A 14,359-nucleotide genomic window follows, 5' to 3' on the forward strand; every position below is an offset into this window, starting at 1 on the left:
AAATATCTAGGACATATCGTATCTGAGTTTGGCGTTCAGTGCGATCCAGGAAAAATAGAGGCCATTAAAAACTGGCCTAAGCCTCATAACGTTGGTGATGTCCGTAGCTTTCTAGGCATAGCGTCGTACTATAGGAAATTCATTCCTAATTTTTCCGATGCGGCGTTCCCGTTAACACAGCTTACTCGGAAAAATCAAAAGTTTACGTGGACAGAGAGTTGCGTTAACGCTTTCGACCACCTTCAACATGCCTTAACAACAACGCCGATTCTAGCATATCCAACTCGTGAAGATCCATTCATTTTGGATACCGATGCCAGCCTTTACGGTATCGGCGCGGTCCTTTCGCAGGTACAAAACGGCGTAGAGCGCGTTATTGCTTATGGCAGTAAAACACTGTCACGGTCTCAGATAAAGTATTGCACAACTTACAGAGAACTTTTAGCGGTTGTTGTATTTGTAAAGCAGTGTCAAGCATTACCTCTACGGTAGAAACTTTCTTCTGAGAACAGATCACTCCTCGTTAGTTTGGCTAAAAAACTTTAAGAAACCGGAAGGTATGGTAGCTAGGTGGATATCTCTGTTAGACACTTACGACATGACTATACAACATCGGAAGGGCAACGCGCATGGAAACGCAGATGCACTTTCACGAGTGCCTAGACGACGCTGTAAACGCGATAACTGTTCAGAATGCATAAGTAATACGCCATGCACTGTTAGCGCTATCAATACAAATTCAGGGGATTCAAAGCAGCCAACTCCAAATACAAAAATCGTGTCCGATTCAAACTGGGTACAACAATGGGGTGCAGAGGATATACGTAGACTGCAGCACAAAGACAGTAATATAGCTACTGTATTGCACTATCTTAAACAGTGTACTGAAAAACCACAGATCAGTACTCCCGATCAGGATATGTCTGCCTTACTGCGGCAGTGGGATTTGCTCTTCATCCGTGATGATTTGCTCTGTCGTAAATTCTTTGAAATCGGTAGTTCGATTACCAATCAGCTCGTGGCACCAAGAGAGTTGCGTAAGGACATTATGCTCCAGTTGCACAACAATCGGAGTGCTGGTCACTTAGGACGGGAAAAAACTTTAAATAAAGTTAGGTCGCGGTTTTATTGGCCGTGTATGACTAGCGATATAAGTCGATGGTGTCAGACTTGTCCATCTTGCGCGAAGCGGAAAAGGGGACCAGGGAAAGGGAAGTATCCCATGCAACATTGCACTGTTACGCGTCCGCTTGAGTGTATTGCTATAGATATTATAGGGCCGTTGCCACAAACAGACAACAATAATGAATATATAATGGTTATTGGAGATTATTTCAGTAAATGGAAAGAGGCATATGCTTTGAAAAACCATACAGCGCAAGCGGTTGCAGATAAATTAGTTACTGAGTTCATTTGTAGATTCGGGGCACCGACAAGAATACATACTGACCAAGGAAGAGAATTTGAGTCTAATCTGTTTTCGGAAATTTGTAAACTCCTAGGAGTGGATAAGTCGCGTACTACTCCGTACAAACCGCAATCGGACGGTATGGTAGAAAAGTATAAGCATACTGCACAGAATATGTTGGCAATGTATGTGGATTAAAATCGCAGACTGGGACGACCACTTGCCTTTTATAATGATGGCATATCGTGCCGCGGTACACGAAAGTACCAAGTGTACACCAAATTTGATTATGCTGGGGAGGGAAGTATGTCTGCCTATAGACATAATTGCTGGCACACCGCCTAGTGAAACAGAGTTTGAATGTCCTATTAAATATGTAGAATGGGTTAAGGATGCTATGCAAGAGTCTTTTGCTTTTGCTCACGAGAAATTAGAAGCAAGTTTTCTTCGACAAAAACGTTTTTACGACGTCAAGCTTAAAATTCGTTCCTTCGAAAAGGACCAGTTAGTGTGGTACTGGTATCCCCCACATGCAAAACGGAAATTAGGTGTCGGTTGGACCGGTCCATACAAAATTATAAGAAAAATTTCTGAGGTCACTTATCAGATCGAGTCGAGTCTAACAAAGAAAATGAAAATCGTACACGTAGACCATTTAAAAAGAGTAGAAGGAAACGGCTTCAAAAATGAACTGTCAAATGTCGATTCAAGCCTCGCGACCTTAATGGATCAAGGATCTCTGGAACATGTAAACTCGAACGCAGAAGAATACCATTCCGTTTCTTACACTGAAAATGAAACAGTTTTAGATAACTGTACAGTCAAAAATAACATGAATAAAGACAAGGTTATACATAACTCTCCTAAATACAGCACACGGGGTCGCTTGATACGACCAAAACTTCAATTTTCACTATAAACTAGCTTCTTATGCAATCTATTAAACAAAGTTTATTAATACTGTTATATCTGAATAAAACTTTAGACCTACATTATGTAGATATATCACAAGGCTGTGACCGGGAATGCTAGGAATTTACATGTACGTTTGTACATTTTATTTACCATGGGCCTTTTCGTATGAGCTTTCGGTAATGTGCAGATGTATAGGAGAATTTAGCAGCCTTTTTGTAAGGGTAGGAGAATAAGGTCAGGTTAGACGTCAACCTGATTTTAAAATTTTGGAAGCTGGGGGACGCTTCTTATAGCATGGGAACAGTCAGCATGGATGTCTACATAATGATAAAAAAAAAAAAATAAGTATAAATCGTAGGAATTTGACCAGAAAAACTTTTACCCATATTATACCAAACATTTTTTTTTTAAGTATCACTCTTATTCACAGCATGGAAAATCCGGATGTATTGGAATACAATGAGGAAGAAATGGAAACAGAGATGTCGGAACTGACAAAAAGCATTGAATTTTTCTTTAAACCTGGGGGACGAATGCAATGTCCAGTGGAGGATTGTGGAGCTAAGTCTTTTGAAAACAGAACAAAGTATCAGAGACATTGGGAGGAAAAACACACTATGAAGTGTGTGAAGTATGAATGCTCAGTAGCCGGTTGTCTAGCTTCCTGTCGAAGAAAACATGACATTAAAATCCATTTGGTTCGCCAACATTATATGACAGATATGAGATTGATACAGTCTGCTGTAGAGAAATGCCAAAAGACACAAAGGAACAACAAAGGGTTTATTGACCCTGGTTTTTTTATATACAAAAACAGAGTGTTGGTACCTGATTCTGCCGGATCACCAGAGAGATGTGATTCAACTAAAACAAATTCAGCCAATCAGTTAGTACCTTCACCTTCAGACAAGACTGCTCATGAGTCACCTTCACCTTCAGTCAGGTCTACCAAGCAGTTATCGTCCGTTGTGATTTCTAACCAGCAGTCAGCTTCTTCGGATGTGAATCCCGCTAAGCATCTTGGCTCTAATCCCGTAGTTTCAGTCCGTCTGGTATCATCACCCACTCCGTCTATATCACTTATTTCATCTGTTCTAGCAGCTACATGTAACCCTACAAATGAGGATGATGGACCAGAGTTTACAGTGTCAGTTCCGAGGAAGTTCCCAACCACTTCTAGAATTTCTTTGTCCGATTATCAGAAAAGATCACACACTACTTCTACAGCTACTACTTCTACAGCTACTACTTCTACAGCTACTACTTCTACAGCTACTACTTCCACAGATACTACTTCCACAGATACTACTTCCACAGATACTACTTCCACAGATACTACTTCTACAGATACTACTAATACAGATACTACTTCTACAGCTATTGTTAGGAATTATAATACCTCCTTTGGGTATTCTGCAATCGCCCTTACTGAAAATTCCAGCCAGACGTCCTGCCTGGATTACCCTCCGATTCAGCTACCAGCCATCCCAGAGAGTGAGTCTGAGTTATCTTTATACTTACTGTTTTTATCAAATAGTATGGACTCGCTGGGAAGAACGAGGCAGGTCGCTAAGGAAAGGTTAGAGACCCTCAGGAAAGAGGGTTCCAAACTTGAGCTTGAACGAAAGAAGAGGAGAGAAGTTGAGGTTGAGAATCGCAGATTACTTACAGAACTTGCCGACTTAAAATGGAAGGACCAGCTATTCAGGAATATGGAACCTTAGTTCTTTTGTTTTGTGGAACTATAATTTATTATATTCGACTGACTGATTGTGAAATTTGTGACAATGATTGTTGAGTGTTAATTATTTATATATTATTAAGCAAGTTGGATGAAAAAGTTAATTGACTATATTTTGTTAAATTTGAAATTGAAATATGTGACATAAAATTTCTAATAATTCAAACTGATTTAAGAAATTTAATTAGAGATCAAGGCTAATGGTTTTGGAAATGAATTTTTTTATTGATTTTCGTTGATATCAATTAAGTGCTAGTTAAAACATAATTAGGGACTTGGTAAATTTACTTGCATGCTTTCATATTGTATGTACTTTGATCTATTGGATATTTTATCGTTAGACTAATGTCGTTCCGACATTAGGTCTTAAGAGAGGGGGAGTGTAATGGTGGTTAGTTTTACCTTATAATTAATTCATATTAAACCTGCTTTGTAATTATAATAGCTTCTAAACTGCCGTACTGGCCGTAGTTAGCTATGAGGTTACCGGGCCTACCGGTCTTCTTCCGGTAGGACCGGCCCGTGCCGGTCTGATGTCTCATGACGTCAGATTAGAGTTTTGCGTTAGTTCCGAACTTACATACTGACTGAGAAAAGAAAACACTGAACATCACCTTCTTCAGGTTGATATTTTTATTAATACTACGTTTATAACCACCATTATGTCTCATTTCGCCATTCTAAACATTTAGAGTATTACATGTATTATTCATTGTAAACTGTGCAAAAATCTATTTGGCTTAGATTAAATCTATATTATTAGTAACGTATACTGTTTTCTAATATTCCGTGAACTCGGGAAAACTCATTCCCGTTACAGTTGAAATCAGGTCGAATGTTGGTTGTTCTGTGGTAAGTGTATGTTGAAATCAGGTCAAATGTTGGTTGTTCTGTGGTCAGTGTATGTTGAAATCAGGTCGAATGTTGGTTGAAGTGTGGTTAGTGTATGTTGAAATCCGGTTGAATGTTGGTTGTTCCTTGAAATCAGGTCGAATGTTTGTTGAACTGTGATCAATGTATGTTGAAAATAGGTTGGATGTGTGCCCAGGTAAACTTTTAATGTGGTAAATGTGGAGAATAGGATGTTGAACAATGGTTGAACTGAGCTTTTTTAACAGCTGAAATTATTACCCTTTATTATATCCATCAATGCCATTTTATGCGTAATAAAACTGTCGCACAACTATATGTTGGTGGTTGGTGTACATGTAGTTTGTAGTTCTGTTGGTATACATTTTTGTGCCTTCACTTTTCGTAATAGACATGATCTTGCTTTACCTATAACTTTTATGTTCACACTCAAAATATGTTTGTGACATAACACAGTAGTTATATAACAAGTTACCCACATATGCCCCTTACAATGTCAAACAAACACAATTAATCTGATTACTTAATTTTATTTTTAAAAAATAGTCCATCTGCTAGACATCTTGTACTGTTGTTCCATATTGTGGTCTCTAATTTTTACATTCGAAACTTGTTACTACAGCATCTGCAACAGAAAAAAAAAACATATTGTACTATCTTTTACATAACTGGGTTAATTTTATTATGCAGCCCAAATAAAGAACACTAGTGTCATATGAATGATATAGTTATTTCTTTAAATATTTATCAATAGCTATCATGACAGGAGTTCAGATAGTAAATAATAAATCAATTTAATAAAAACAAACCTAAAGATTTTAATTGACAAAGATGCAGGACCAATTTAAAAGAAATTGTGACCAAAATCTCACACACTTTTATGTGAAAAAAAAACAATGGTGTATATTTCAATACTCACCTCTTATTATTGGACACCATAGGCATATTTATTCTTTTTACCCGAGATGTACTTTACAGACATGGATTTTTTGGTAAGACATTATCTAAAAAAAATACGTTTATTTAATTACAGCATTTTCAAATTATTAATTCCCTACTGAACTAATAAATAAACACGCTTACAAAATTTGGACATCCAAAACCTTTCATTGGGGACTTTCTGATTTGAATTTTCCTCGGAGATCACTATAATCTATTGTTGTGATCTTACATTTTTTCAATAATTGGTTGAAAAACTTTAAGTCCAATAATTACTATTGTAGCATTACGGGAAGTTTGTCCAGTCGAGAATCAAACATGATTCTGGAATCAGTGGCAGATCCTGACATTTTCATAAGGGTCCACTGACTTAATAATAGAGGGAAAAGGGGGGGGGGGGGCTCAAGTCATGCTTTTAATAGAATGTGCGAATTTTTAGAGTAGTAGGTAATTCATGTGTGAGAACTTCGATATAAAAAATGACATGTTTTATCAGCCTAAAAAAAAATCATATTTATGGTTGTATTTTACAAAAAACAGAAAACTTTTATTTGATCAATTTTTTTCCAACTTTGCCACATAAGGGGAGGCAACTCAAATGCAAGGGCAGATAATTCAGATACTGGTACTTGTACAATAGAATGTGTTAGGAATTTACCTATTTTATAATGTAGCAAGAAAACGGGTCTGGTACGTGACCCCATTGTTTCTTTTTCTTAACGGAAAGCATACTTTTAAAGACATCTTCTCATATGTTATCTCAAAATTCTATGGTGTAGATTACACTTTATTGCAGAAAATTTGGTTTTCCATGTATAATCTATACAAAATTTGTCAATTTTGAACACCGTGTAGAGTGAAAATAAGCCCGGTAACCCATTCTTTTCATTATTATTATTTTTAAAAGCATGACATAAACTACCTTTTGGCAAATTATTAAAAACTTCTATGGAATATAATTTAGACACCCCATCTACCTTAAATCATTATTTTTTTAAAAAATATTACCCAGTAATTTTACTAGCGATTTTCATAAAAATTAAATACAATAAGATGTAGAAATGGATGTAAAAAAACTGTAAAAAAATAGGCAGCTGAAAAAATACAGGAAAATCATAATATTCTTTTCTTGCTTATATTTTCGGACGATTTAAAAAAAAATGGATATTGCATGAATCGGATTCGGTTAAAATATACGATAAACAGAATAATACATGGCAAAATCCGTATCGCATGCTGTATCACCACTCGACCAATATCAGCCCTTGGGACCTTCGGCCCTCGGGACTGATATTGGTTTCTCGTGATGATACAGCATGCGATACGGATTTTGCCATGTATTATTCTATATACTAGAACACACCCGTGATATCACGGGTCCGTGACTGAATTAAAGTATACAACTATGCGCAAGCCTTATTTTAGTATTAGTATTGTCATCTGATAAAGTCATGTCGATTATAAGATACACAGTTTTTCTCTGCTTTCAATTAAGTCTTTCTGTTTGAACCCGTTGAACTGGAACTTATCAGTTATTGGTAATATTAATCATTTTGAAAACAAAAGGTCCTGGAATGGAGTATTTTTTGATCAACAGCATTGTCCTATATAAGTTATAAATAAGGTTGAATTCCTTGCTTTGCTGTTTTACGTCATGCCCACTAACAAATTGAAAACTGTACCTATACGCCTTATTTTTAGTCCAGATTTTTAAAAAACAAAAGGTCCTGGAATGGAGTATTTTTTAATCAACAGCATTGTCCTATATAAGTTATAAATAAAGTCGAATTCTTTGCTTTTCTGTTTTACGTCATGCCCACTAACAAATTGAAAACTGTACCTATACGCCTTATTTTTAGTCCATATTTTTAGTATTCGTATTGTTATCTTAGAAAGTCTTACTGATTAAAATACTACAATAGGTAACAATTTGACAATTTAGTAGTGTCAACCCTGTGGTTATGACCCGTGTATATAGCATATTAGTCCTGAATACAACGTTTGGTGGTGCGCCTGTCAGATACGGAACGTACAGATAAGGTAATAGGTAACAGGTGAATATACTATTGGTATCGGTAGCGGACTCGACCCGGAACTTCTTAATTATTGGCAATATTATTTACGTGGAAAACAAAAGGGCCTGGAGTTGTATCGTTATACTATGAACGTATACCCAAAACAAATGGAAGTTTGTAACGTCATTGACTGGATATACATGATCCCTCGCACGGTCGGTACCCCATACCCAAACTTAAATTGAACATTTTATAGTTCAGTTTCGTCCTTTTCATACGACCGCAAAAGTTTAAACGTTTGTGGGATCGTATAATGGTATGATGTCGTCCGAAGACACATTGGTTTCCGGACAATAACTTATGTTTAGGTGGATAGATCTTTATGAATTTTTTTTTCAGAAGGCTCAATACTGTTACATCAAAAGGAAGGTTGGGATTGATTTTGAGGATGATGGTCCCAACCGTTTAGGAATTAGGGACACAAAACAAGCATTTTTCTAGTTTCACGATAATAACTTATGTATAAGTATTTCAATGCTCTGAAATTGTACGACAACGTTTAAAACCACAAGTCAGAGAAAGTTGGGATTCATTTAAGGGGTTATGGTGCCAACAGTTTAGGAATTACGGGCCAAAAAGGGACCAAAAAGAAGCATTTTTCTAGTTTCCAGACAATAACTTTTGTGTAATTGTATGGATCTCTCTGAAATTGTACCACAATGTTTCATATATAAAAGGGGAGGCTGGGATTGATTTCGTGTTAATTGACCTAAACATATAGGGACTTTTTGTTTACAATTTTTTTAAGGGATTCATATTTTTTCTTCAAAATTTTCAAATTTCGATTTTTGAAAAGTTTCAAGAAAAAATCTTCAATTGCACAGTGTTGCGCAATAGATTTATAAGATCTTTGACCACATTTATTATGTGTCAAAACCTATATTATGTGATCAGAAATTCGATCACAATCCAAATTCACTGTATCAAGCTTGAATAGTGTGACCAAATTTGCCCCAATTGTTCAGGGTTCGATCACTGGTAATCAGGTTGCTCTCAGCGAAGCTTTTTATTGTAATAAGTGATTTGTTAAGATTCGAATGTATCCGAAATAATATTGTTTTAAAGAATTTTCTGTTCTTATAATTTTTTTCCCATATATAATGTCGTCATAATATATATTTTTCTGAATATAAAAAAAAAGATGTGGTATGATTGCCTATGAAAAAAAAATTCCACAAGAGACCCAATGACACAGAAATTAACAGCAACATGTTACTATTACGGCCTTCAACAATGAGCATAGCTCAAACTGCATAGCCAGCTTCTTTCTTTTCTTCGTATAAGCTTCCTATTATAAGGAACACCCCTTAACGGGTAATATTAAAATATTAAAAAAAGGGGGAAGAAACAGGGATAAAATATATTACATCAAGGTAAAATCCAGTGGTGGTGCGCTATACATAGACAGTGAATTGTACAAAAAGAAAAAACCGAATCATAGCATATAAAATATAAAATTATGTACATAAAAATGATAAACCGATCTACAGAAGTCATATAACTCAGATAATTAGTCAATCATATTACCAGCAAATAGCTTTCTTAAGAGCTTTATAACAATAAATATTTGCTACAAAACATAGTGATCTATATGTACAGTAACATTAATGATAATTTATAAAAGTTTAACTACTGTTTCACTTTTTCATTGTCTATGTTTCAGCATCCATATCTTAATGATAACTGTCAGCCGTCTAACTTTTTCAGTAGAGATATTCTTTTGTAATGAAGCTTGAAACAAAAGTGTCTGGTAAACGTTTCTAGCTTAAGAATTAACTCTTCTTTGAATCCAAGTTGTTTCATATATTTTGTACAGTCCAATACAAGTTGCGTAACTGCTAGTTTATTGTTAAATAGCAGTTCCCATGTTCCAGGAGGAGAGTTTTCAGTCACAAGTTGTTTAATGGGTGTGAAGTATTCTTTTCTCTCATTGCATAGAACAGGACACTGTGTAAGAACATGCAAGATATCCTCTATTTCCCTGTGGCATAGCAGGCATGTGGGGTCAATCGTGTATTGGCTGAACTTGTGTTTGTCGGCTTGCACCATGTAAGTCCCTGTCAGCATCCTTACTTTAGTCGAGGCTTTTCGAATCTCTATCAGATTCTGCTCTACTGAGTCCCATACAGGATGAGTTGAGTTTGCATTGCCAAAGTTGAGGTTTAAGAATTTTAAAGATGACATTTGGTGAGCTTCCTCTTTGAGTCTGAGGGTCCAGAAGGATGAGATTTCTGTTTTTACTAATTTCTTCCAGGATAGTTTTGATGGAATTGGAATGTTTTTGTCAAAGATATCCGGTAGATTATATTTTGCTAGTAATAAGGCAGATTGGAAAAAGAAGCTATTGTTGTTGTCAAAGTTCACTGCAATTTGTCTGTTGATGAATTCTTTTATTTTATTGTTGGAGCAGGTTGTAAGGGAATGTAAAAATGTCAATTTTCTCTTGTGAATTTCTGCTTCTACAGGGAGAACTCCGAGAAGTAAGTATACCGCAGGTTTTGCTGTTCTTGTGGCAAGAGCTTGTATTGCACGCAGTGTCCCAATATGGAACCTCTCCAGGATCTGAATCTGAGTTTTTGTTAAAGAAAGGATTTCAAGACCATATAGAAGTCTTGGTAGCACATATGTCCTATATATTGTGTAGGAGATTTTAGGGCTTAATCCATTTGTACCATGCAGTCCTGAATTCATAAGGGCATATTTTGTTCTTCGAGCAGATTTTACACGGTCTTCTATATTTACTTCATTTTCTTTTTTGCTTGATCTTTTTAGGCCTAAATGAGTAGTTTCTTTGGAGAGTTCAATTACATTATCTGATAAGTTCCAGGTGTTTGTTCTGAGATTCTTTGCAGATCCGTAGCAGATGACTTTAGATTTTGTTGGGTGGATATTGTAATGATGTTGATTTGCATATCTTCCAATGGTGTTTAGCATTATTTGTAGTTCTGCTGGATCAGAGCTTATCAGAGCGATGTCGTCAGCACAGGTAGGCGTTCCACAGTATATATCTCCCAGACTGAATCCTGTTGCGTTTTTCTCTAATTTTACAAGGAGATCCTCTACAAATATTTTATACAGATGAGTTGACAATATTCCACCCTGCCTGACTCCTTGGAGTATATTAAAACTGTCACTAAGTTCTCCTTGCCATTTGACTTTGGAAGTAAGGCCAGAGTATAGATCTTTGATGACAAACCATAGATCTGGGTGTATATTCCTATCTAGCGTTTTGTCATGGAGTATCAGATGCTGGACTACATCAAAGGCAGATTGGACATCAACAGTAGCCAGATAGAGAGTGTTGTTTTTCCGTTCACATTTGCATTCTGATATAATGAGACTAGCTATTAGAGGACATAGCCCTTCTGTAAATCCAAATTGTGGATCAGTGTTAGGAGTAATACTGAGTTTGCCAAGGATACAGAGTTCATGGAGTTTAGATATTACAGGGGTTACAGTGATTCCTCTATAGCTGGAGACTAGGCATTGATTTTTTTCCTTTTTAAGTACTGGAGTTAGAATTCCGGACTTGAATTCGATTGGGACAGTTCTGTTAATTAGTATGTTGTTAAATATCTTTGTAAGCGTCGGTGTGACTGTTTCTTTAGCAAGTTTTAGATGTTCTGCACATAGTCCGTACTCATCAGGTGATTTGCCACTGTTTAGATTGTCTATAGCTATAACACTCCCCGATATCACAAATGTGAAACAATTCAAACGATATACAAACAAGAATGTGTCAATAAAACACAGATGTCCCATCCGCACTATCATTTTCTATATTCAGTGCGTCGTGAAAAATGGAGTCAAAACTCTAATTTGACATTAAGATTATAAAGATAATATTATAGGAAACATGAGTACTATGTTTCAAGTTGATTGGATTTCAACTTCATCAAAAACTACCTCGGCCAAAAACTTTACCCTGAAGCGGGACAGACGGACAAAAGGACGCACAGGCCAGAAAACATAATGCCCAAAAATGGGACATCAAACTGAAAGAAACACAAAAATGTAACACAGCAACAAACGACAGCCACTGAATTACCAGCTCCTGACTTCCACGGGGCAGGCACATACATACAGAATGTGACGGGGTTTAAACATGTTAGCGCGGGATCCCATACCTTCCCTTACCTGGGACACATTATTAATAAGTTGTAGGCATACAGAATGTGGCGGGGTTTAAATATGCTAGCGCGGGATCCCATACCTTCCCTTACCTGGGACACATTATTAGTAAGTTGTAGGCATACAGAATGTGGCGGAGTTTAAACATGTTAGCGCGGGATCCCATACCTTCCCTTACCTGGGACACATTATTAATAAGTTGTAGGCATACAGAATGTGGCGGGGTTTAATTTTAAACATGTTAGCGCGGGATCCCAACCCTTCCCTTACCTGGGACACATTATTAATAAGTTGTAGGCATACAGAATGTGGCGGGGTTTAAACATGTTAGCGCGGGATCCCAACCCTTCCCTGGGACACATTATTAATAAGTTGTAGGCATACAGAATGTGGCGGGGTTTAAACATGTTAGCGCGGGATCCCAACCCTTCCCTGGGACACATTATTAATAAGTTGTAGGCATACAGAATGTGGCGGGGTTTAAACATGTTAGCGCGGGATCCCAACCCTTCCCTTACCTGGGACACATTATTAACAAGTTTTATCGGACCACAGATAAATTATCACGTTGTGATTGGTTAAACGCCGTCACGTGGTGACCCCCTATGAGACTGTAGGGGGTTAGTAAGTTTCATAGGGGGTTCATGACGCGTTAATGGTGACGTCATCTATTGCTGTTGTTGTGGTTCATTGTTTATTTTTCAACAAAACGCAGCAGAAAAAGTCCAGCGTCCGATAAATTCGTTATACGGTTAACTACTGACCCCCTACGGATCCATAGAGGGTGAATAAAATTCATAGGGGATTCGGCCTCCGGCCTCACCCCCTATGGATTTTACTAACCCTCTATGGATCCGTAGGGGGTCAGTAGCGAACCATATAACTTATAGTAGGCATACAGAATGTGGCGGGGTTTAAACATGTTAGTGCGGGATCCCAACCCTTCCCTTACCTGGGACACAATATTAATAAGTTGTAGGCATACAGAATGTGGCGGGTTTTAAACATGTTTAATAGCGCGGGATCCCATACATTCCCTTACCTGGGACATGCACATTATTAATAAGTTGCAGGAGAAAAGGTATCAGACAGATGGTAAGAGTGGACGACCATTTGATATTCGGGGGGAGGGGGGCAAGAGGATTTTGAAAATAAATAACTCGGCCTTGATAATCACAAAAATAAATGGTTTGTTCTGTGGTAGTTTGAAAATAAATTACCTGACTTGTAATGTATTGAAAATAAATAACTCAGCAGGTCTAATCGAAAGTATGAGATGGCACCAGATTCTTCATAAATTCATCTTTTTTTAATAATAAAAGTATAAATATTATTTAAATATACTTGAAATGTCTGAAAATTGGTCTCATTTAAATATCTATGGCCGTAACTAAATTGAGGCAAATGTCTCATGTAGAAAATTTTAAAACCAAACGCTTGTCTCCATATCAAATATTGTGTTCACGGCGAGTGCCTTGCAAGAAGCAAGTTCTGTTCTCCCTCAGACGTAGTCCCTGATTTTTCGGAATCAATGGTTCTTATTTATTTGTGTTTTGTTCATTGATTGCCCTTCTGTATTCTGTTAAGGTTGCATTCATTTTGTAATTTAGTAATTTTGTTATCAACTTAATCATGAGTTTAAAGAAAGACAGCAGCCACAGACTTAACTTTGTTAAGTACATCCTTTATCATGCACATTGGTCTTTTGATGTTGTCCCTAGAAACTTAAATCTTACACTGAATTTATACATTTTGCTTTGAGACCAAAATATTGTCAACAAATTATTAAAACAGAACTTGCATTTTCAGATTAAGAAAAAGTCTGGGGAACACCCAGAAAGCATGATTTAGAATCATTTCTTCTATAGCTTCTTGGGCCTTCAGCGGCTCCAAAACCCTTTAAAAAAAATTGTTTTTAAAACAGCTTATTATAACCAGACTTTAATACTGTGTACATATGCATATGATGTGTATATTAAATCCTGCAGAGGAGAAGGATTAATTCTGATTAAAAAGTACATAATAACTTGACTACACATGTATTATTTATAATAAACAAATAATTTACAAATTGTATGTTTTCGAATATTAAAAATATAGTTTTGAAAATAAATAATCAGTCCCTTGCTTCAATGAAAATGAAAAATCTTGCTTCAAAAGTGCAGAGAACAGATAATTAGTCCTCTTAGTTTACAAAAATAAATAACCGATCCAAAACAAATCCTCCTGCCCCCCCCCCCCCCAGAATATCAAATGGTCGTCCCCTAAGATGCATGAATT

This window comes from Mytilus galloprovincialis, chromosome 11 (assembly GCF_965363235.1).
Source record: "Mytilus galloprovincialis chromosome 11, xbMytGall1.hap1.1, whole genome shotgun sequence".
NCBI lineage: Eukaryota > Metazoa > Mollusca > Bivalvia > Mytilida > Mytilidae > Mytilus > Mytilus galloprovincialis.